Source organism: Aotus nancymaae, unplaced genomic scaffold (genome assembly GCF_030222135.1).
Source record: "Aotus nancymaae isolate 86718 unplaced genomic scaffold, 86718_ANA_hifiasm-v0.15.2.pri h1tg000014l, whole genome shotgun sequence".
Taxonomy (NCBI): domain Eukaryota; kingdom Metazoa; phylum Chordata; class Mammalia; order Primates; family Aotidae; genus Aotus; species Aotus nancymaae.
Genome location: NW_026988425.1, coordinates 83,654,291 through 83,679,168, shown reverse-complemented (window position 1 = coordinate 83,679,168; position 24,878 = coordinate 83,654,291). Strand labels below are relative to the sequence as shown.

General features: G+C 37.0%; 1 long non-coding RNA gene and 1 other non-coding gene across 2 annotated transcripts in view; both read right to left on the bottom strand.

Moving 5' to 3' along the window:
- Window positions 1-623: 623 nt before the first annotated feature.
- The window catches only part of LOC135274882 (uncharacterized), a 99,843-nt gene continuing 75,588 nt past the window's right edge, over window positions 624-24,878 (bottom strand). Inside the window, exons 5-6 of the long non-coding RNA XR_010342611.1 lie at window positions 4,137-4,186; window positions 624-3,668 (exon numbers count right to left, since the gene is read on the bottom strand). This is a non-coding gene — a long non-coding RNA (uncharacterized LOC135274882). The remainder of the gene's footprint in view (window positions 3,669-4,136; window positions 4,187-24,878) is intronic.
- On the bottom strand, window positions 2,936-3,125 carry LOC135275076 (U2 spliceosomal RNA). The gene has a single exon (XR_010342788.1). It is a non-coding gene; the product is annotated as a U2 spliceosomal RNA (small nuclear RNA).

The window sequence follows — 24,878 nt, the reverse complement described above, 5'->3', positions numbered from 1 at the left end:
GCCAAGTGATTGTCTGCCCTTTACTGCTGCATCTTAAGACTCCCAATGGAGCCCAGCCAACATCTGACCATTCATTCCCCAAGCCATGAAGATGGATTATTTGGCCTGTGTGTTCTGTACAGGAAGTCTTAGGCTGCTTTATTTACTAAATACAACAAATTTTTGTTGTTCAGTATTTTGCTGTTTTTTAAAATGTAGATAATATATCAACAGTAAATGAAATCTGAAGAACTAATTAAGAATTAGAAAACACTTCTGTGATTAAAACCTGAATTACTATTAATGCTGAAAATCTTGGAAATTTTAATGATTAATGTGTAGATCATATATTATTTTGTCATTTTTTATGTAGCAGGAAGATTTTAATTTGAAGAGTCAAATCTAAAGTCACATACAGTGGCAGGAAAAAATAAGGAAGAGTAGCAAATCTCTGTGAACATAGAATCATAGAAACCTATGTTTGGCAAGGAAATTCCTTTTCTCTTTAGATGTGCTTCATACAAATCAGTTCTCAATAACACTGTGTGGAAGAAATATTTGTGTTATACAAGACAGGAGGATTGTGAAGCTATTGTTATCTATAGTTATACACACAGAGAGATGTGTACACAGACACGCAGAAAAATAAATATCCCCCTATGAAGGGAAGAAATCAATCAAGCAATTTGTATTTTAAAAAACTGAACAAATCAACAAAATAACATACACGGAATGAACACTGAGGAAAATAAAGGATTTGGCAAGAATCTAATTAGCCATATCAACCGAGAGAGGTTTGAGTTAGTTTTAGTAAACACAGAGTGGTCTCTGAGTAGAAAGTAAATAACTGCACTGAGGTACTGTTCTAATCACATTTGTTCTAACATTGGCCTTATAATAATTAAAAATTGATGTTTGCAACATAATACAGCTGTGCAATCATATTTAAACCTAATCATTTCATAGACAGAGGAAAGTTGTACAAAAAGGTCAAAAACACTTTAATTTCATGACAGTAAATTTACTCTTTATTCCCAAAGTGAAAATGTCTAATTTCTAAAAGAGCAAACCAATAATTACTTATTATAAAGCTATTTTAGTCAATACTTAATTTTGCTATATTGATTAGTGTTTAGACATTTAAAATGTACCCTACAGCAAGAATATGTGTTTACAATACGATTCTCCCTACTGATGTTTGCAAGTATTACAGGTATCGATTTAAGACATGTCTCAAAAATGCCAAACTTAATAGTAATCATATTTTTAAAAATGACTCTTAAAATTGGAATTTAACTTAAAAAATTTGAATACCAGTGTTCTTAAAGATCTCTTTGTATCATGATCATGAATTCTTCCATTAAATACTTTCACCATGAGTGCTCAATTAAACTACATTATAAACTTTACTCCATCCCAAAAGTAACAGATAGAAAAAAATAAATGATCAATTCTACTGTTCACAACCAGAACAAAATGTTTTCTCTCTATTTTATGTACTTCTGATTGTAAAACAAAGACTGGGATATTAGTTCCCCCTTAACTTGTATTCTGTGTAACTTAGAGCTCCTTGCAATAAAACAAAATGATGATTCATCAGGATGTTACTGGGAGTACCAAGGCAATTTACAAACATTAAGTCTGAGAACATCACTGTGAGGCAGGTATTAATATAACATTTCTCTCTTGAGGAGTTCAATGCACTTTACATAACGTTACTTTATTAACTCTTCCTTGAGCTGGGCAAAAAGGCTAAGAATATGTCTAACCACATTCTTATTACCTCACATCATACTGATACTTCATATCATATTACCTCACTCACATGCATTCATAAAAAGAAGAGACAGTTCTATACAACCACATCTTTTAAATTCACTTTCACTTCTAATCTGAAATTATGACTAAAGATAAGGACAACTAAGTCAATATTATCTGGCTTTTACTAATACTAATTTTTAACAGGTATCAATTTTATAAATATGAATTCAGAATTAAACATTTAAAAGATAATTAATCCCAATAATTCTTAAGCAATAATTGTTTTTGAAGGTGGAAAAAATTGATAGTAACAATTTTCCTTCTATTATAGTATACTGAAGACTACAAAACCACATTATAATTCCATGGAGAAGCTTCACAACATCCTTAAATTGTACATTTCTTAACAAGAGTGCAACTATGCACACATGAAGACAACAAGAAGACATATATAAAGTGAAAGATATAGAAATGCTAATGATATCTAATGGTGCTTACCAAGTGTCAGCCACTATTCTAAGGAATTTACATGTATTCACTAATTTAATCCTCATAACTCTATGAGATGGGCAATATTTTCATCATTTTATAGACAAGAAAATTGAGGCTCTGAAAGTTGAGTTAGTCCTAGGTTACAGAGCTACAAAGTGGCAGAGCTGAGATGCAAACACAGAAAATGTAATTCCAGAGTCCATCCTCTGAACAGAGATTCCTGATCATGGAATTCTGAGTCCACAATTATAATTTTTTCCGCTCTAGGTGTAACATTTCCCACCTCACAGTCTACCTCACAGTCATCATAGAACAACTGCCCAAGTTTATGTATCATACTTTCAAAATATGATACTTGTATTTAGAAATCATCACAAGGAGGCAGTATAATATAGTTTGGGGTACAGACCTCAGGATCAGACAGATCTAACAGGCTATCCCTAGGCAAGTTATTTCTATCCAAGCTATACAATATAGATGGTAGTACCTACCTCCTGATGCTGTAGTGAGAATTAAACAAGTTAATACAACGCATTTAACATACGCCTTACTATGCCTTCTACACAGTAAGCATTCAACAATTGTTGCTATTATAAGTTAGTATAAACTTAAGCCATTCTCAGAACCTGAAACTCAGAATTACCATTGAATTTAGCATATCTTAATGCTGGCGTCAATAGAACTGAACTGATTTTTTTCATCAAATATATGTTCTAGGCACTGGGAATTATTTAATCCCCAGAACAAACCTATAATTTGTGGTTTTATGCCCTCTTACAGGAAAATAAGCCTTGAAATCGTAAGCAACATCCATAACCATGCCAGTAAGAATTAGATGATTAAACTGATAAGAACAGATACTACACTTGATCTTAGCCAAAAGGCCTAGAAATAGAAATTCCATTTGACCCAGCAATCCCATTACTGGGTATATATCCAAAGGATTATAAATCGTTCTACTATAAGGACATATGCACACGAATGTTCATTGCAGCACAGTTTACAATAGCAAAGATCTGGAAGCAACCCAAATGCCCATCAATGATAGACTGGACAGGGAAAATGTGGCACATATACACCATGGAATATTATGCAGCCATCAAAAACGATGAGTTCGCATCCTTTGTAGGGACATGGATGAACCTGGAAACCATCATTCTCAGCAAACTGACACAAGAACACGAAATCAAACACCACATGTTCTCACTCATAGGCAGGTGTTGATCAATGAGAACACATGGACACAGGGAGGGGAGTACTATATACTGGGGTCTGTTGGGGGGAAATGGGGAGGGACAGTGGGGGTTGGGGAGTTGGGGAGAGATAGCATGGGGAGAAACGCCACATATAGGTGAAGGGGAGGAAGGCAGCAAATCACACTGCCACGTATGCACCTATGCAACAATCTTGCATGTTCTTCACATGTACCCCAAAACCTAAAATGCAATAAAAAAAAGAATTAGATGATTAATCAATTAACTACATGGATCCCACAAAGCAAGTTAAAATGTAACCAATAAGCAGGGAAATTATTTGAAAAAGTCTTCTCTCTCATAAAATTATAAAACTAAAAATTTCTAGACTAAAGTTCACCTTGTTTAGCCTTTGCTATAATTACAGCAAAGCTGTGCCCAGAGAAAGTGGTTAGAACAGAGATGAAACAAAGAAAAAATACTATCCGAAAATATACACACTCCCCCCATTTCTGGTATACACCAGGCACTTCTATTTATTCCATCATCAGAAATATAGTAAGGGTCAAGGTCAGGGTGGGGAGTCTTCAGAGGTGGACAGTGTTACAGATGAAACAGGCAAAAAGTCTGCACTTGGGGGCTGGGTCTTCAGCCAGAGTGGGATACAAGATTCTAGATCTGTAAAGCACATTTGCCTCAAATCAGCCTCACCTGCACCCAAACATCCTGTGAAGGCCAGCTTCTAGTCTATCCACAGAAATCTGCAGAAAAAGAGAAAGTGCATTACATTAGTCTCTTGCTGACCTCTTCCCTGACCCTTGACCTACCAGCATTCCCTAAATTGGAAATGTCTTAGTTATGCAAAACAAAAATAGCTTCTGCTAAATTAGGACACTATTTCCTCATTCCCTCTATTTAATGTAAAAGAAATATTTTTATCATTTGCATAATGGCCTGCTGCATATAGAAAGATAATTAGTTATGATTTTGACTTTTAAAACATGATTCCGAATTGATCATGATACATAATAATCATGTGAAAACATAATTCCAAATAAGATTTAAGTGAAATAATGGAATTTCCACTTTCATCAGCCAGCATATAAGCCAATATGGAGGAGGTGGCAGATACAATATAATCATATATAAAGAGGGACACAAGCTCAATGATAAGGGTTCTGCTTACAGAAAGTAGTGGGGAACAATCTTCAGCCCATATGTCACAAGAAATAGAGTTTTAAAAATATTCACATTATTCCAATAACATATAAGATCTTATGTTCCATTATCAACTAGCAGGTAGCACCCAACCTAGTCATTTCTTCTATACTTAGAATCAGTGACCTCTCTCAATAACTCATTTCAACTTTTAGTAATTATATAAAGGTAAGCTTTTCTTTTATCCAACTTCAGTCACTTATATAATATGATTGAAAAACCTGGAATGATACTCCACACAAACAGGATACTTCATAAACTCTTATGGATGGGATGTTGATTTCAGTCTATTTCCCTTTTCTCTGACCTCAGTGGAGACAGGAGAAATGCTTAGACAGAAACTTGGCAAAATGGTTAGAGATAAGAGGAAGTTGATTAGGGACAAGTGCAGAGTGGAACTGAGGAAGAAAACAACGTGGAATGACTCACTGTGCCCCAGAACAGTGTGATCTGTTTTCAAAGACACAGCCAGCCACCAACAAAATGTGAGTTGTAAAGCAGAACATTCTCAAGCATGCCCTCAGAAGATCTACTGATGCCTCTCCACTTACTTCCATACAGATAAATCAGTCAATCCATCTCCCTCTAACCCTGACCTCTGTGCGGAGTTCCAGCCTACCACACAATTGTAAAATTGAACTGGGTGGCTAGGATATTCTTTCCCGTGACTCACTCTGTCCTTCCTCCACAGCTTTACTGCTGGTATAGAGATATCTTTGGTAAGCCCTAGTGAAGAGAACCACAGTGACCCATTGACACTTTAATGTGAAAAATAATCAGTACTGACAAGGAAACATGTTGTCTTATCTTGTAGATTCACCAGTATCTTAAACCCAAAAATGTAGAGAAAAGACCTCATACTGCCCGTCCAGAAAAAAAAAAAAAAAAAAAAAAAAAAACAAAGAACCCTGGGGGACATGGTCAGAAGCTCACTGGGAAAATTAAGATAGGCAATGGGTAAACAGCAGGACACTTTCTTAAAGAATGGACTTGCCTCTTGTCTCCTACAATAAAAGGCCTAAGAAAGGGGTTAAATTTGGATGCCCTGCCAGCACCTCAAACTTAAGATTTCTAAAATTAAACTTCTCTAAAAACAAGTTTCTGCTGACTTCCTTGTTTGTTAAGGGTACACTTGTTCTCTCCAGCTCCAAACATGAGTCATCTTGCTTTATCCCTCTCCCACCCCCACCATATCTAATTAAACACCAAGTTGTATCTATTTTTTTCTTTAGCACTTCTTTGAAACTCTCTGTTGCTCTCTTTTCCCATGCTTTATCTCTAATTTGGTTTTGACCCCATATTAGGCCCATTACTCTTCCAAACAATGCGTCTGGCAGGTAGTTTCCATTTTGAGTTTGAGCTCTGCCTTAATCAGGTCCACTCCTTATCAAAAAGAGTCTGTGATACCCATTTGTCTGCTGCAAAAAGATGTTGCAATCTATTTCCAAATGCACCCCAAACTGCCTGTCAGTCTTACCTTCTCCTATTTTCCTGGGCATCAGCCAAGCTAGCTATCATTCTACTCCTCACCACACTCTATTGCCTTAACTCCTACCACTTCCTTTTTCTGAAATACAATCTCTGCACCCTCAGAAATTCTAAGCATGCTGCCCACACAAACACCAATGCTACAAATTCACCTGTGAATGCTTGTTCAGATATGCTGATTCAAAGTCATGTCTAAGACCAAAAAATATGTATTTTAAGTGCTTTTTAAACTAACTTCATGAGTTTCCATGGAAAAAGGTGTTATCAACTCAAATCATAGTTCAAAATGTTGAGATAGAGCTCACACAAAACTATCTTCTTTAAAATAAAACTTAATAAAACTGCATAATTCAACCTGGCAAAGCAATTAATGTTCAATAATGATAATAATAATAGATTGATGTTAAATAATAAATTCATGCTTAATACTAAATTTATGTTCAATAATACTAATAAACAGATGTCATTTGGAGTTTAATTTTATATTTTAGGTTAGGCACAGTGGCTCACACCTATAATCCTAGCACTTTGGGGTCCAATGCAAGAGGATTACTTGGAGTCAGGAGACTAGCCTGGGCAACATGGTGAGAACTCCATCTCTACAAAAGTAATCTTTTTTTAATTAAAAACAAAATTTTATGTTTTAGAGGCCTTTTAGATTAAATAAATCAAGCAAGGTAATAGTTTAGTTGATAGTTTCTGTTTAAAATTATTTGTATTCCTAGCAAAAATAATTCTACAATATTTACTATAATGCACTATCCAAAAATGCACAAAAATAACAGTCTATTTTCTTACATAAATTATTTTGGTTTGCTAACCCACTTTTCTTGCTTTTCCTAAAAGTTCAAATAACTTATACCTTACTATTGTACAACAGCAAGTAGTAGAAGGTTAAAAAAAAAAAAAGACTTTTTTTTAACTTATTAGAATAGAGCCTTTTCTTTGCCTATTTGCACTCTGGTCTCATCATGCTTTTTTGCAATTACTTTGTATCTGTGTAAAGGTCACCTTTCCTTGGAAGCCCTACCACTGACTCAGTCTGCTTTAGCCTCTTTACTAGTTCTTAGGAAAGCCACTGTCCATACAAGGAGCTCTGAATACAGATTAAGTAAACACAGATAAAATTGTAATTTTACCTCATTCTAATCTCAAGTCTACACTTGACCTATTAGGTGGCACACATCATAAAAGTCAAAAAGTGAAAAAGACACAGTCTTATAGAGAATCAAGGGGAGAGCCACATACCAAGTTCAGTTGGAAGAAAAGCAAAGTCATTTGCAGGAGAATGTATGAAAGTCATTTAAAAGCCCCTCAGTGGGCAGGGGTGGAGGAAATATTAGCAGTGGTAATAAAATGAATCTCCATAATCAACTCTCTCTACTTTGAAAAAAATTTGAGGAAAATTTTCCATGATCCTAATGATGCACTCAGAACACATTTGTCATGGTCTATCATAGACTATTTACTTGTATTTCTCACCCACCTAAATCTTGTAGTCAATATAAAATGCTGAATTCATCCAGGTACGGTGGCTCATGCCTGTAATCCCAGAACTTTGGGAGGCCGAGGCGAGCAAATCACCTGAGGTCAGGAGTTCAAGACCAGCCTGGCCAACATGGTGAAACCCCATCTCTACTGAAACCACAAAAATTAGCCAGGTGGTGTGAGCCTGTAATCCCAACTACTCAGAAGGCTGAAGCAGGAGAATCGCTTGAACCCAGGAGGCAGAGGTTGCAGTAAGCTGAGATCGCGCCATTGCACTCCAGCCTGGATGACAAGAGCAAGACTCCATCTCAAAAAAAAAAAAAAAGTTGGATTCATAGGATGGCCTATAAGTATTAGAAGAATTCAGAAAGATCAATGCAGGTGAACTAGTCAAGTGTGGCTTCAGGAAGAAATCACCATCAGTTTTCTTCTTATCCAGACCCATCTTTTCTAAACAACTGGTTTTCACAGAGAGCCAGAATCTAATCATGATCTCTCTGTTTTCTTATAAAGTCAACTTTGGTATTTATCTAAACACTTTATAGCTCCTTCTGCTAATTTATATGTTCTTTGTATTACACAGGTGAAGTCAAATCTTTTTCAATTAATATAATAATATCGAAGTGGTTCTGGCTTACAAAGTTATTTCTGTATTCCACTTGATATTCATAGATCCAAAATTTTAATAACTTCGTTATCATAAACTAAACAATGGGCTATCTAGTACACAGGAATCCTTTTCTGGAAGCCATCTACATGGTCCCATTCCTTACAGAGAAAGACCATGATAATGTGCGGGTACACTGCAATGAAGGGAGAGGAGGAAGAGACGGAGGAAGAAAGGAAGAGGAAATGAAAGAGAGAAAGGGAGAAAGGGAAGAAGGAGGGAAGAAAGGAAAGAAGAGAGGGAGGGAGAACTGAATTCAACTGAGATGTTTATGTCATCTCATAGCATCTTTACCTCTCTTCACACTTTTCTACATCAAACAATATCTAAACAAAACTACCATGAGTTTCCAAATGGCCTTTAAAATAATATTCTAATAGGTACAGAGGCAAGAAATCCATAAATTCTGAAGAGAACTAATTTTCTCTTCAGAGAAGAGGCAATTATACATGGACAACATAAATCGTAGACATTTTAACAATTTATATATTATTACAAAATTTCATTCCAACTAAGAGGAAAAACTACTATCACAGCCTTAAAGAATTAACTCACTGGGCATGGTACCTCATACCTGTAATCCCAGCACTTTGGGAGTTCAAGGTGGGTGGATCACCTGAGGTCAGGAGTTTGAGACTAGCCTGACCAACATGGTGAAACCCTACCTCTACTAAAAATACAAAATTATCCAGACATAGTGGCACATGCCTGTAATTCCAGCTAGTTGGGAGGCTGAGGCAGGAGAATCACTTTAACCAGGGAGGCTGAGGTTGTAGTGAGCTGACATCATGCCGTTGCACTCCAGCCTGGGCAACGAGCAAAACTCCGTCTCAAAAAAAAAATTAACTCTAGTTCAATAAACAGAGCCAAAATAAATAGTCATGAATATATAAAATATTAATATATAAAGATCTAGTAAAATAATTGTTTTTTTACTTTAAAAGTTGTTTAACTTTTATTTTAGGTTTGGAGGTACATGTGAAGGTTTATTACATAGGTAAATATATCATGGGGGTTTGTTGTACAGATTATTTCATCACCCAGGTATTAAGCCCAATAGTTATCTTTTCTGCTCCTCTCCCTCCTCCCCCCCTCCCCATTCAAGTAGACCCAAGGGTCTGTTGTTTTCTTCTTTGAGTTCATAAGTTCTTATTATGTAGCTCCCACTTACAGGTGAGAACATGTGGTGTTTGGTTTTCTGTTCCTGTGTTAAATTGTTCAGGATGATAGCCTCCAGCTCCATCTATGTTCCTGCAAAAGATATGCTCTCATTCTTTTTTATGGCTGCATAATATTCCATGGTGTATATGTACCACATTTTTTTATCCTATCTGTCATTGATGGGCATGTAGGTTGATTTCATGTCTTCATTATTGCGAATGGTGCTGCACTGAACATTCATATGCATGTGTCTTTATGGTAAAATGCTTTATATTCCTCTGGGCATATACCCAGTAAAGGAATTGCTGGGTTGAATGTAGTTCTGCTTTTAGCTCTTTGAGGAATCACCATACTGTTCTCCACAATGGTTGCACTAATTTACAGTCCCAATAATTATAAGCATTCCCTTTTCTCCACAGCCTCACCAGCATCTGTTATTTTTGACTTTTTAATAGTAGTCATTCTGACTGATGTGAAATGGGATCTCACTGTGTTTTTGACTTACATTTCTCTAATGATCCATAATATTGAGCTCTTTTTCATACGCTTTTTGGCCACATGTATGTTGTCTTTTGAGATGTGTCTGTTCATGTACCCTGACCACTTTTCTAATGGAGTTGTTTTTCTCTTGGAAATTTAAGTTCCTTACAGATTTTGGATATTAGGCCTTTGTCAGATGCATAGTTTGCAACCTACAGAATACCTCCCATTCTGTAGGTTGTCTGTTTACTCTGTTAGTTTCTTTTGCTGTGCAGAAGCTCTTAAGTTTAATTAGATCCTACTTGTCAATTTTTGCTTTTGTTGCCATTGCTTTCGATGTCTTTGTCACAAAATCTTTGCTCATTGCTATATCCAGGATAGTACTGCCTAGGTTGTCTTCCAGGTTTTTATAGTTTTGGGTTTTACATTTATGTCTTTCATCCATCTTGAGTTGATTTTTGTTTATGGTGTAAGGAAAGGGTCCAGCTTCGATCTTCTGCATGTGGCTAACCAGTTATCCCAGTACCATTTATTGAATAGGGAGTCTTTTCCTCATTTCTTATTTTGTCAACGTTGTCAAAGATCAGATGGTTTTAAATGTGAGGACTTATTTCTGGGATCTCTCTTCTGTTCCATTGGTCTATGCACCTGTTTTTGTACCAGTAACACGCTGTTTTGGTTACTGTAACCTTGTAATTTTAAAGTCGGATAATGTGATGCCTCTAGCTTTGTCTTTTTGCTTAGGATTGCCTTGGCTATTCATACCCTTTTTTGTTTCCATATGAATTTTAAAATAGTTTTTTCTAGTTCTGTGAAGAATGTTGTCAGTAGTCTGATAGGAATAGCACTGGATCTGTACATTGCTTTAGGCAATATGGCCATTTTAATTATATTGATTCTTCCCATCCGTGAGCATGGGATTTTTTTTTATTTGTTTGCGTCTTCTCTAATTTCTTTGAGCAGTGTTTGGTAATTCTCATTATAGAGATCTTTCACTTCCCTGGTTAGCTGTATTCCTAAGTATTTTGTGTGTGAGTGTGACAACTGTGAATGAGGTTGCCTTTATGATTTGGCTTTCGGTTTGGCTGTTGGTATATAGGAATGCTTGTGATTTTTGTACATTGATTTTGTATTCTAAAACTTTTTTGAAGTTGTTTATCAGCTGAAGGAGCTTTTGGGCCTAGGCTATGTGGTTTTCTAGATAGGGAATTATGTCATCTGCAAACAGAGATCGTTTGACTTCCTCTCTTCCTATTCAGATGCTCTTTATTTCTTTCTCTTGCCTGATTGCTCTGGTTAAAATTTCCAATTCTATGTTGAATAGAAGTAGATGGCATCCTTGTCTTGGGCCAGTTTTTAAGGGGAATTCTTCCAGGTTTTGCCCATTTAATATAATATTGGCTGTGGGTTTGTCATAGATGACTTTTATTATTATGAGTTATATTTTTTCAATACCTAGTTTATTGAGAGTTTTTAACATTAAGTGGTGTTGAAATTTATCAGAAGCCTTTTCTGCATCTATTGACATAATCATGTGGTTTTTGTCTTTAGTTCTGTTTATGTGATGAATCATATTTATTAATTTGCATATGTTGAGCCAACCTTGCATCCTAGGGATGAAGCTTACTTGATCATGGTGGATTAATTTTTTTGATGTACTGCTGGATTTGGTTTGCAGTATTTTGTTGAGGGTTTTTGCATTGATGTTCATCAAGGATATTGGCCTGAAGTTTTCTTTATTTGTTGTGTCTCTGCCAGGTTTTGGTATCAAAATGATGCTGGCCTCATAGAATGAGCTGGGGAGAAAGGATGTTTGGAATCGTTTCTGCAGGAATGGTACCAGCTTGTCTTTGTACATCTGGTAGAATTCAGCTATAAATCCATCAGGCCCTGCACTTTTTTTGGTTGGTAGACTATTTATTACTGATTCAATTTTGGAGCTCATTATTGGCCTGTTCAGGGAATCAATTTCTTCCTGGCTCAGTCTTAGGAGGGTGTATGTGTCCAGAAATTTATTCATCTCTTCTAGGTTTTCTAAATTGTGTGCATAGAGGTGTTCATAGTAGTTTATGATGGTTGTTTTTACTTCTATTGGGCTAGTAGTAACATTCCCTTCATCATTTTTAATCATGTGTATTTGGATATTCTCTCTTCTTTATTAGTCTAGCTAGTGGCCTATATATTTTCTTACTTTAAAAAAAAACAAAACAATTCTTGGTTTCATTAATCTTTTGAATGGTTTTTTGTGTCTTGATTTCCTGCTGTTCAGATCTGATATTTGTTATTTCTCATCTACTAGCGTTGGGGTTGATTTCTTCTTGTTTGCTTCTTTTCTTTCTTTTTCTTTTTCTTTTTTTTTTCAGACAGGGTTTTACTCTGTCACCCAGGATGGAGTGCATGATCTCTGCTCACTGCAACCTCCGCTTCTTGGGTTCAAGCAATTCTCCTGCCTCAGCCTCTCAAGTAGCTGGGACTACAGGCACGCATTAACATACCTGGCTAATTTTTGTATTTTTGGTAGAGACAGATTTTCACCATGTTGGCCAGGCTGGTCTTCAACTCCTGACCTCAAATGATCCTCCCACCTTGGCCTCCCAAAGGGCTAGGATTACAGGTCTGAGCTATTGCATCCGGCCTTGTTCTTGTTTCTGTAATTCTTTCTGTTGTGAAGTTAGGTTGTTAATATGAGATCTTTCTTTTTGATGTGGGTATTTAGTGCTACAAATTTAATACTGCCTTAGCTGGGTCCCAGAGAATCTGGTATATTATATCTTTGTTCTCATTATTTTCAAAGAACTTCTTGATTTCTGCCTTAATTTCATTATTTACCCAAAAGTCATTCAGGAGCATGTTGTTTAATTTCCATGTAATATCATGATTTTGACAGATTTTCATTGGCTAGACTTCTATTTTTATTGTGCTGTTGTCCAAGAGTGTATTTGGTATGATTTCAGTTATTTATTTTTTAATATATTTTATTGCACTTTACTGGGGTACATGTGCAGAACATGCAGGATTGTTGCATAGGTATATACATAGCAATGTGGTATGCTGCCTCCATCCCTGTCACCTATATCTGGCATTTTTAACCATGTTATCCCTCCCTAATTCCCTACCCCCTGCTGTCCCTCTACTAATCCCCCCCAACAAACCCCAGTGTGTGATGCTCCCCTCCCTGTGTCCATGTGTTCTCATTGTTCAACACCCGCCTATGAGTGAGAAAGTGCAGTGTTTGATTTTCTGTTCTTGTGTTAGTTTGCTGAAAATGATGGTTTCCAGATTCATCCATGTCCCTACAAAGGACACAAACTCATCATTTTCTATGGCTGCATAGTATTCCATGGGGTATATGTGCCACGTTTTCCTTGTCTAGTCTATGATCAATGGGCATTTGGGTTGCTTCCAGGTCTTTGCTATTGTAAACAGTGCCGCAATGAACATACATGTGCATGTGTCTTTATAATAGAATGATTTATAATCCTTTGGATATATAGCCGGTAATGAGATTGCTGGGTCAAATGGAATTTATATTTCTAAATCCTTGAGGAATCGCCACAGTGTCTTCCACAAGGGTTGAACTAATTTACATCCCACCAACAGTGTAAAAGTGTTCCTATTTCTCCACATCCTCTCCAGCATCTGTGGTCTCCAGATTTTTTAATGATCACCATTCTAACTGGCATGAGATGGTATCTCAATGTGGTTTTGATTTGCATTTCGCTAATGACCAGTGATGATGAGCATTTTTTCATATGTTCGTTGGCCTCATATATGTCTTCCTTTGAAAAGTATCTGTTCATACCCTTCACCCACTTTTGAATGGGTTTGTTTTTTTTCTTGTAAATCTGTTTTAGTTCTTTGTAGATTCTGGATATTAGCCCTTTGTCAGATGAGTACTTTGCAAAATTTTTTCCCATTTTGTTGGTTACCAGTTCACTCTAATGATCGTTTCTTTTGCTGTGCAGAAGCCCTGGAGTTTAAGTAGATCCCATTTGTCTATTTTGGCTTTTGTTGCCAATGCTTTTGTTGTTTTATTCATGAAGTCCTTGCCTATGCCTATTGTCCTGAATGGTTTTGCCTAGGTTTTCTTCTAGGGTTTTTAAGGTGTTAGGTCTTATGTTTAAATCTTTAATTCATCTGGAGTTCATTTTAATATAAGGTGTCAGGAAGGGGTCCAGTTTCTGCTTTCTGCACACTGCTAGCCAGTTTTCCCAACATCATTTATTAAACAGGGAATCCTTTCCCTATTGCTTGTTTTTGTCAGGTTTGTCACAGATCAGATGGTTGCAGATGTGTGGCGTTGCCTTTGAGGCCTCTGTTCTGTTCCATTGGTCTATATCTCTGTTTTGGTACCAGTACCATGCTGTGTAGTATAGTTTGAAGTCAGGTAGCATGATGCTTCCAGCTTTGTTCTTTTTACTTAGAATTGACTTGGCTATGTAGGCTCTCTTTTGGTTCCATATGAAGTTTAAGACGGTTTTTTCCAGTTCTGTGAAGAGGGTCATAGGTAGCTTGATGGGGACAGCATTGAATCTATAAATTACTTTGGGAAGTATGGCCATTTTCACAATATTGATTCTTCCTAACCATGAGAATGGAATGTTTTTCCATCTGTTTGTGTTCTCTCTTATTTCCTTGAGCAGTGGTTTGTGGTTCTCCTTAAAGAGGTCCTTTACATCCTTTGTTAGTTGTATTCCCAAGTATTTTATTCTCTTAGTAGCAATTGTGAATAACAATTCATTCTTGATTTGGCTCTTCTGAAGTCTGTTATTGGTGTATAGGAATGCTTGCGATTTTTGCACATTGATTTTGTATCCTGAGACTTTGCTGAAGCTGTTTATCAGTTTCAGGAGATTTGGGGCTGAGACAATGGGGTCTTCAATATACAATCATGTCATCTGCAAATAGATACAATTTGACTTCCTCCTTTCCTAATTGAATACCCTTTATTTCTTTTTCTTGCCTGATTGCTCTGGCTAGAACTTCCAATACTATATTGAATAGGAGTGGTGAGAGAGGGCATCCTTGTCTAGTGCCAGATTTCAAAGGAAATACTTCCAAATTTTGCCCATTCAGTATGATATTGGCTGTAGGTTTGTCATAAATAGCTTTTATTATTTTCAGATATGTTCCATCAATACCTAGATTATTGAGAGTTTTTAACATAAAGGGATGTTGAATGTTGTCAAAGGCCTTCTCTGCATCTATTGAGATAATCAATGTGGTTTTTGTCTGTGGTTCTGTTTATGTGGTGAATTACATTTATAGACTTGCATATGTTGAACCAGCCTTGCATCCCCAGGATGAAGTCTACTTGATCGTGATGGATAACCTTTTTGATGTCCTGTTGCAATCGGTTTGCCAGTATTTTATTGAAGATTTTTGCCTCTATGTTCATCGTGGATATTAGCCTGAAGTTTTCTTTTCTTGTTGAGTCTCTGCCGGGTTTTGGTATCAGGATGATGTTGGTATCAGGATCATAAAATGATTTGGGAAGGATTCTCTCGTTTTGGATTGTTTAGAATAGGTTCAGAAGGAGTGTACCAGCTCCTCTTTGTATGTCTGGTAGAATTTGGCTGTGAACCAATCTGGACCTGGGCTTTTTTTGGTTGGTAGGCTATTAATTGATGCCTCAACTTCAGCCCTTGTTATTGGTCTATTCAGGGTTTCAACTTCTTCCTGGTTTAGGCTTGGAAGGGTGCAAGTGTCCAGGAATTCATCCATTTCTTCCAGGTTTACTGGTTTATGTGCATAGAGTTGTTTGTAGTAATCTCTGATGGTAGTTTGTATTTCTGTGGAATCTGTAGTGATATCTCCTTTATTGTTTTTTATTGCATCTATTTGATTCTTCTCTCTTTTCTGTTTTATTAATCTGGTTAGTGATCTATTTTGTTGACCTTTTCAAAAAACCAGTTCCTGGATTTATTAATTTTTTGAAGGGATTTTTGTGTCTCTATCTCCTTCAGTTCTGCTCTGATCTTATATTTCTTGTCTTCCACTACCTTTTGAGTGTTTTTTATCTAGCTCCTCTAGCTCTTTCAACTTTGATAATAGGGTGTTGATTTTAGATCTTTCCTCACTTCTCATGTGGGCATTCATTGCTATAAATTTTCCCCTAGACATGCTTTAAATGTGTCCCTGAGATTCTGGTATGTTGCGTCTTCGTTCTCGTTGGGTTTTGAAGAACATCTTTATTTCTGCCTTCAATTCATTGTTTATCTAGTCAACATTCAAGAGCCAGTTGTTCAGTTTCCATGAAGTTGTGCGGTTCTGAATTAGTTTCTTAATCCTGAGTTCTAATTTGATTGCACTGTGGTCTGAGAGACTGTTTGTTATGATTTCCGTTCTTTTGCATTTGCTAAGGAGTGTTTTACTTCCAATTATGTTTTACTTCCAATTTTAGAGTAGTGTGATGTGGTGCTGAGAAGAATGTATATTCTGTGGATTTGGGGTGGAGAGTTCTGTAAGTGCCTATTAGGTTTTCTTGGTCCAGATCTGAGTTCAAGTCCTGGATATCCTTGTTAATTTTCTGTTTCCTTGATCTAATATGGATAGTGGAGTGTTAAAGTCTCTCACTATTATTCTGTGGGAGTCTAAGTCTCTTTGTAGGTTGTTAAGAACTTGCTTTATGTATCTTGGTGCTCCTGTATTGGGTGTGTATATATTTAAGATTGTTAGCTCTTCTTGTTGCATTGATCCTTTTACCATTATGTAATGCCCTTCTTTGTCTCTTTTGATCTTTGTTGGTTTAACGTCTATTTTATCAGAGACTAGGATTGCAACTTCTGCTTTTTTTTTGCTCTTCATTTGCTTGGTAAATCGTCCTCCATCCCTTTATTTTGAGCCTATGTGTATCCTTGCATGTGAGATGGGTTTTTCCTGGATACAGTGCAACAATGGGTTTTGACTTTATCAAATTTGCCAATCTGTGTCTTTTGATTGGGGCATTTAGCCCATTTACATTTAAGGTTAATATTGTTATGTGTGAATTTGATCCTGCCATTTTGATGCTAGCTGGTTGTTTTGCCCATTAGTTGATGCAGTTTCCTCATTGTGTCGATGCTCTTTATCATTTGGTACATTTTTGGAGTGGTTGGTACTGGTTGTTCCTTTCTATGTTTAGGGCTTCTTTCAGGAGCTCTTGTAAGGTAGGCCTGGTGGTGATGAAATCTCTAAGCAATTACTTGCTCATAAAGACTGTTCTTTCTCCTTCGCTTATGAAGCTTAGTTTGGCTGGATATGAAATTCTAGGTTGAAAGTTCTTTTCTTTAAGGATGTTGAATATTGGCCCCCACTCTCTACTGGCTTGCCGGGTTTCTGCCGAGAGAGCTGCTGTGAGTCTGATGGGCTTCTCTTTGTGGGTAACCCAACCTTTCTCTCTGGATGCCCTTGGCAATTTTGCCTTCATTTCAACCCTAGTGAATCTGACGATTATGTGCCTTGGGGTTGCTCTTCTTGAGGAATATCTTTGTAGTGTTCTCTGTATTTCCTAGACTTGAATATTGGCCTGCCTTGCTAGTTTGGGGAAGTTCTCCTGGATAATATCCTGAAGAGTGTCTTCCAGCTTGGATTCATTCTCTCCATCACATTCACTTACACCTATCAAATGTAGATTAGGTCTTTTCACATAATCCCATATTTCTTGGATGCTTTGTTCATTTCTTTTTACTCGTTTTTCTCTAATCTTACCTTCTCATTTTATTTCATTGAGTTGATCTGCAATCTTTTATATCCTTTCTTCTGCTTGTTCAATTCAGCTATTGAAACTTGTGTATGCTTCACGAAGTTCTCGTGGTGTGTTTTCAGCTCCATCAATTCATTTATATTATTCTCTAAGCTGTTTATTCTCGTTAGCATTTCGTCAAATCTTTTTTCAACTTTCTCAGTTTCTTTGCATTGGTTTAGAACATGTTCTTTTAGATCGGAGAAGTTTATTACCCACTTTCTGAAGACTGCTTCTGTCAATTCATCAGACTCATTCGCTATCCAGCCTTGTTCCCTTGCTCGTGAGGAGTTGTGATCTCTTGGAGGAGGAAAGGTGTTCTGGTTTTTGGTGTTTTCATCCTTTTTGTGCTGGTTTCTTCCCATCTTTGTGGATTTATCTACCTGTGGTCCTTGTAGTTGGTGACTTTTGGATGGGGTCTCTGAGTGGATATCCTTTTTGTTGATGATGAAGTTATTTCTTTCTGTTTTTTAGTTTTCCTTCTAACAGTCAGATCCCTCTGCTGTAGGACTGCTGGAGGTCCACTCCAGACCCTGCTTGTCTGGGTATCACCTACGGTGGCTGCAGAACAGTAAGGGTTGCTGCCAGTTTCTTCTTCTGTTATTTATGTCCCAGAAGGATACCCACCAGATATCAGCCTGAGCTCTCCTTTTCGAGGTGTGTCTTTGGATATACAGGGGTCGGGAAGCTGCTTGAGAAGACAGTCTGTCCCTTATAGGAGCTCAAGTGCTGAGCTGTGAGCTCCAATGTTCCATTCAGAGCTGCCAGGCAGGTACGTTTATGTCTGCTGCAGCAGAACTCATAACTGCCTTTTTTTCCAGGTGTTTTGTCCTGGGAAGGTGGGGCTTTATTTATAAGTTCCTTACGTGCTGCTGCCTTTTTTCAGAGATACCCTGACCAGCAAGGAGGTAGCCTAGTCACAGTCTGCCAGCAGAGGCATTGCTGAGCTGCTGTGGGCTCTGCCCAGCTGCTATGTGAACTTCCTTACTGTTTTGTTTATAGAGGTAAAGTTAGAACTGCCTTGGTAATGGCAGTCTGCCTCAGTAATGGCGGACTGTCTCTGTAACAGCGGACTGCCTCAGTAATGGCAGACTGCCTCGGTAGTGGTGGACTGCCTCGGTAATGGCAGACACCCTTCCCCCCACAGAGCTGGACCGTCCCAGGTCCAGCTGTGCTTGCTGTGAAACTCTCAATCTAGAGTATTTCAGATTGCTGGTCTCTGTGGGCGTGGGACCTGCCAAACCAGATCACCTGGCTCCCTGTTTCAGCCCCCTTTTATTCAGTTGAATGGGTGACTCTGTCTCCCAGGCATTCCAGGTGCCAGCTGAAACACCCACCCAGATTTGTGTGAGTTTTTGTGTGGAGACCCACTGCACTGGCTAAAACAGCTATGCTGGAGACTCATAGCACTTTTCCGCCCAGGAATCTCCTGGTCTGTGGGCAGTAAAAACTCATTTGGAAATGTGATGATCACTCACCCTCTACGTTCTCGCTGGGAACTGCACTCCAGAGCTGTTCCTATTTGGCCATCTTGGATCAACATCCAATTTCAGTTATTTTACATTTGTTGATAATTGTTTTATGTCCAAATATTGGTCAGTTTTAGAGTATGTGCTATGTAGTGATGAGAAGAATGTAAATTTTGTTGTTTGTGGGTGAATATTTCTGTAAAGGCCTATGAGATCCATTTGGTCCAATGCTGACTTTAGGTCTCAAATATCTTTGTTAATTTTCTGCCTCAATGATCTGTCTAATATTGTCAGTTGAGTGTTAAAGTCTTCCATTATTATTGTGTGGAAGTCTATGTCTCTTTGTAGATCTCAAAGAACTTGCTTTATAAATTTGGGTGTTCCTGTGTTGGTTGCACATATATTTAGGATAGTTAGGTCTCTTGAATTGAACCTTTTACCATTATGTAATGCCCTTCTTTGTCTTTTTTGACCTTTATACATTTGAAATCAGTTTTGTCTGAAATTAGTACTGTAACTCCTAATTTTTTCTGTTTTCCATTTTCTTGGAGATTTTTCTCCATCACTTTATTTTACGCCTATGAGTGCCATTACAGGTAGTCACATAATTTTTAATAGCAAAGTAACTACAAACTAAATGTATAAAGTAAACAATTGATTAAACATATTAACTTAATAAATCAGAATAGTATATTATCACTAAAAGTGATGCTGTAGAAATATATTCACTAAAATAAAATTCAAATTTTAGCAGATTGCAAAATACTATAAAGTCATGCACTGCTTAACTATGGGGATATATTCTGAGAAATGTGTGGTTAAGTGATTTTGTTATGCAAACATCACAGTGCGTACTTATACAAACCTAGATAGTAAAGCCTACTATACATCTAGCTATAGCCTATTGCTCCTAGGTTACAAACCTGTACGGCATATTACTATACTGAATAATAGAGGCAACTGTAATACAATGGTAAGTACTTGTGTATTTAAACATAGAAAAGGTGCAGTAAAAATATGGTAGTATAATCTTATAGGACCACTCTTGTATATGCAAAACATCATTAGCGTGGCACATGACTGTACATAGTATACTTGTAACATTTTATAAGACACATATAATCATGGAAAATAAACATTAGAAAGACAGCCACCAAAATGCTAATCATATTTATCTCTGACTTCGGGATTATAGCTGATATTTTATTTTTAATACTTTATCTATTTTATACATTATCTATAATAAACATATAATATTTTGATAACCAGAACAAAAGGAAGAAAATGCCTGGATTCTAATGATAGCTGGGTCACATTGAGCAAGTTGCTTAAGCTCATTCAGCCAAAGATAATTCATCTAAAAATCTGAGGCAATAATTGTACCAACCTATAGGGTTGGGTAATAATTTAAATAATATAATACATATAAAATTCTTAGCACTGGTACATGAATAAATGGAAGTTTGAAAAGACAAAAGCTATACAAGAATTTCAAGTTTCCCCTCCTCTTTTAATCATTTTAACCATCAACAATTTAGTTAGTTTAACCTCAAGTTCAAACTCTCCTAAATCAAATCATTGTTTCACTAACTTGTGGGGGTTTGTTGAGCCAAAGAACATAACGACGGATGTGGCCCAAGTTGATATTTTCGACTAGCTACATAACACATTGGTAGTTTCAGTAAATGACCATCATGTTCAACAGAGGAAAGAAAAGAATTATCTTCCTAATTCATACTCTTTGGGAATTCTAAGAAGGAAACACATAATTACTAGAATTTGGCTTGCATATTGAATCTGGGGCATGAAGAAAAGTCATGGGACTTTTAATGACAGAAAACAGTCCAGACTTCAGATTTTTATGTCATCAAATAAAAATAAGTCCTTAAAGTAAGATACTCTAATGAAGAAATGCTTTCTTCTGGGTATACTTCAGTCATTTTAACTGGAAATATAAATTGTTATTATGTATAATTATTCTATTTTTATTTTTTCTTGAATACATATATCTATAATCAGTATTAATCAGGTAATAATCTGATTGAAGAGTATCACAAGTTCAGAGATTCACTCATTCCTTCCTTCACTCATTCACCCAAGAAATATTTATTGATCACCCAGTATGTGGCATTCGCTATATAGATACGGAGGATACAAGGAAGGTCTCTTCTTGTGAAGACACATAATGGGGGAAAATATCAAATAAGAACACAAATAATTATATAATTAAAACATAACTGAAGTTGCAAAGGAGAGGTAGCATGATTCTGAGGAGTGGAGTAGAGGAAGTGGAATTAGAAGCAGCAAGCTTTGGCCAGGTGCGGTGGCTCACACCTGCAATCCCAGCACTTTGGAAGGATGAGGCAGGTGGATATCTGACATCAGGGGTTCGAGACCAGCCTGGCCAACATGGTGAAACCCTGTCTCTACTAAAAATACAAAAATTAGCCGAGTGTGATGGCGCACACTTGTAATCCCAGCTACTCGGGAGGCTGAGGCAGGAGAATCACTTGAACCCAGGAAGCAGAGGTTGCGGTGAGCTGAGATAGCACCACTGCATTCCAGCCTGGGTGACAGAGCAAGACTCTGTCTCAAAATAAATAAGTTAGTTAAAATAAATTTTCAAAAAGAAGCTTTTATAATGCTGAGAGTTCTCTCTCGTGGGATAGCGGTCTCTCTCTTCCTCTCTCTCTTTTGCTCTGTCTCTCTCCTCTCCTCCCTCCCCCCACTACCTGTGTGTGTATGTGTATATGTGTGTGAGAGACAGAGAGTATGTGTGAGTGTATGTACATGTTTTCTCTTGTAAATGCCTATCATGGCATATCCACACCCATGCTTTAATCCAATGAGATGAAACTGTTAGGAGTATATGCTAGTTTGCTAAGGCTGCCATAAAAAATTTCCAAAGACTGGGTGGCTTAAACAATGGAATTTTATTTCCTCACAGTTCTATAGGCTGGAAATCCAAGATCAAGATGTCAGCTGGGTTGATCTCCTCTGAGGCCTCTCCTTGGCTTGCAGATGGCGACCCCTGCTGCCACTTTACATGGCACATGGTCATCCTTCTGCGAACATGCTCCCCTAGTGTCTCTCCCTTTTCTTAAAAGGGCAACGATCATATTGGATTAGGGTACCACCTTAATGGTCTCATTTTAACTTAAACAACTCTTTTTAAAATGTTATCTTAAAACATGGTTACATTCTGAGGTACTGATGATTGGGATTTTGACATATAAATTTGTAAGGGATACAATTCAGCCCATGACAGGATATTAAAGGTTTATGATGTTGGGGGGGATAGTTGCCACACATAGTTGTGCCAGTTATGCATTGCACAGGCTATAGGATGTGTCACTCACATAGCAGTTATCATAAATTTTTATATATTTTAATAAACATTTTCCTGCAGAAAGTGTCTAGAGATTCAAGAATGAAGTAGAGAAGGTTTAGCTCTATGAAGTAGAGAAGGTTTGTCTCTTTCTAATTTTCACAAAGGACCCTTTGGGCTAACAGTGTTGATTTATGGTAGGAAACACTTCCCTAATCTGTTTTTTTCCTTCTATATGAAGAGGTCTCCCCTACAGTAACACTACAGGCCCCTCTTTGCCCCTCCCCACTCTCAACCAATCTCCCTTGAAGAGTGATTTATCTTCGATGACTAATTTGGAAGCAGCTCCATAAAGGTCTTCTGTCCACATTGACACACTGACACAACAAAGGCCATGTGGGGTAAGATTAAACATGGAGCTTCTGGAATCAAATGACTTGGGCTTAACTCCAGTTCTGCCACGACGTGATCATAGGTCTTATTTAACACCTGTGTGCCTAAGATTCCTCACCTATAAAATAGAGATGATAAATATAGCCTTCTTTTAGGGTCATTGTAAGAATTCTATCCATAAAGTGAGGTTAATAAATACTCAAGTAAAAATTACTCTTATGACTTCAGCACTGATTTCAGGATTGCCTTTCTGACTCCCTTCCCTAAAGGGAGGGAAGAGCAGACAAGCTACACTGATAATTATGTGAATGCAGTTCCAAGAGGGCTATGATACTACTGCATATATACCAAACACTTGGCAGAGTTCTGGCTGTGGAGAAGGTATTCTTGACTTGCTGAATGAATGAGTTTACTAAAAGAATCAAGGTGAGACTGAAGAATTCCAGTCTATACTTGAGGAGGGGTTTTTATCTCATGAGTTTGTACATCCTCTGAATTGCCTAGTATGACATCTTGTTTCTAGTAGGTACCAAATATGTACTGAGTTGCTATTAGGTTAAATAAACATAAAATATTACAATGTAATTTTACCCTTGTTCCTTCCTCGATGATTTTTCCTTGAAAGATAAAGGGCTTTTGATAAGGTTTGCATTATTTTAAATGTCCCTGTAGCATTCTGGAGAAGGCTAATGGCGATGGCTGTATAACAATGTGAGTGTACTTAATGCCACTAAACTGTACACTTAAAAATAGTCAAAATAGCTAATTTGTATTATGTATATTTTACCACAATTTTGTAAATGTCTTTCAAGGATCTATAATGAGAAGAAAGGAAATTTGTGCTGCTCAAACACAAGATACTTTTGAAAATCAAGTTAAGATACCCAAGTGCCTAGCACATGGCAGAAGCTCGACAAAAGTTAGTTCCCTTTGCAATAGTTCTGAATCACAACCGCCCCGATGGTGACAAGTCACAAAGAATGACCCCTGTAGTTTCTATTGCCAGATAAAAAGTGTTTTTCTGGGAGGTGGGGGAAATCAGCATTTGTAATGCTCCATGTCTTGACACTGTGGATGGTGGCAATAACCCCCAGAAGAAACTTAAAGCTTGGTTTCTATTACAATCAATTCTGATACCATGAATTACAAAGTGTCAAAGGAAATTCTTGAGATATTAAAAGAAGACATGCCATCTACTTTCCATTTTGGATAGGCATCTGTAACATTTATTTCAAAATAACATAGTTTTTTTTTTTTCAATTACAGCTCTAGTGAATTTATGTGCCTCATTATAAAGTAATTCTGGAGGAGTTAAGGGATTAGAAAGTAAAGCCATTTACTCTTTCTTCAGAGGAAAACCATAACATACAAAGAAAGAATAAAGGATACAAATAATCTTGTATTTAATAACACTCAATATTTTAGTTTAAAAGACATGTTCCTATCCACCTATTCACCAGTCTCCTTGAATTTGACTATTTTTTCCAAAAATCAGCCTATTCTTGATTATCTTCGTTTAAATAAATCATGACATAATCCTGAGAACTTGGCAAGAACATCAATGATTTTACATCTGGCATTACATCCCAGCTGCATATTGAGGGAATGAAAAGCTTTTCTATTTCTTTACCTTGTTTCATTAGTATGTGGTGATGCATGCATTACCACATGTGTGCAGGCTCAGCTCTCCATATGGAGAGGCACCAGCAATGTCACAAAACCCATGCATCACTTACTGTAAAGCAAAACTTTAAAAAAAAATATGAATTATATTTTTACTAAAATATTTTAATCTAAAAATGGATATATTGGAGTTTTTTTGTGAATAGAGGTATATGTTTAGTGTATATAGGTGGAACCTGTTGCAAAAGTCTAATGGAGAAATAACTTCAGCTGTCACAGTTGAACATATGTATGGTATGGCACCCATCTTCAAGTCATCATACAGCAAAAAACAGTAATTTTCTTGCCAAATCTATGTCCAACACATTTTCTACTCAGTTCTTGACAACTATACTACTTACTGGGTAAAATATCT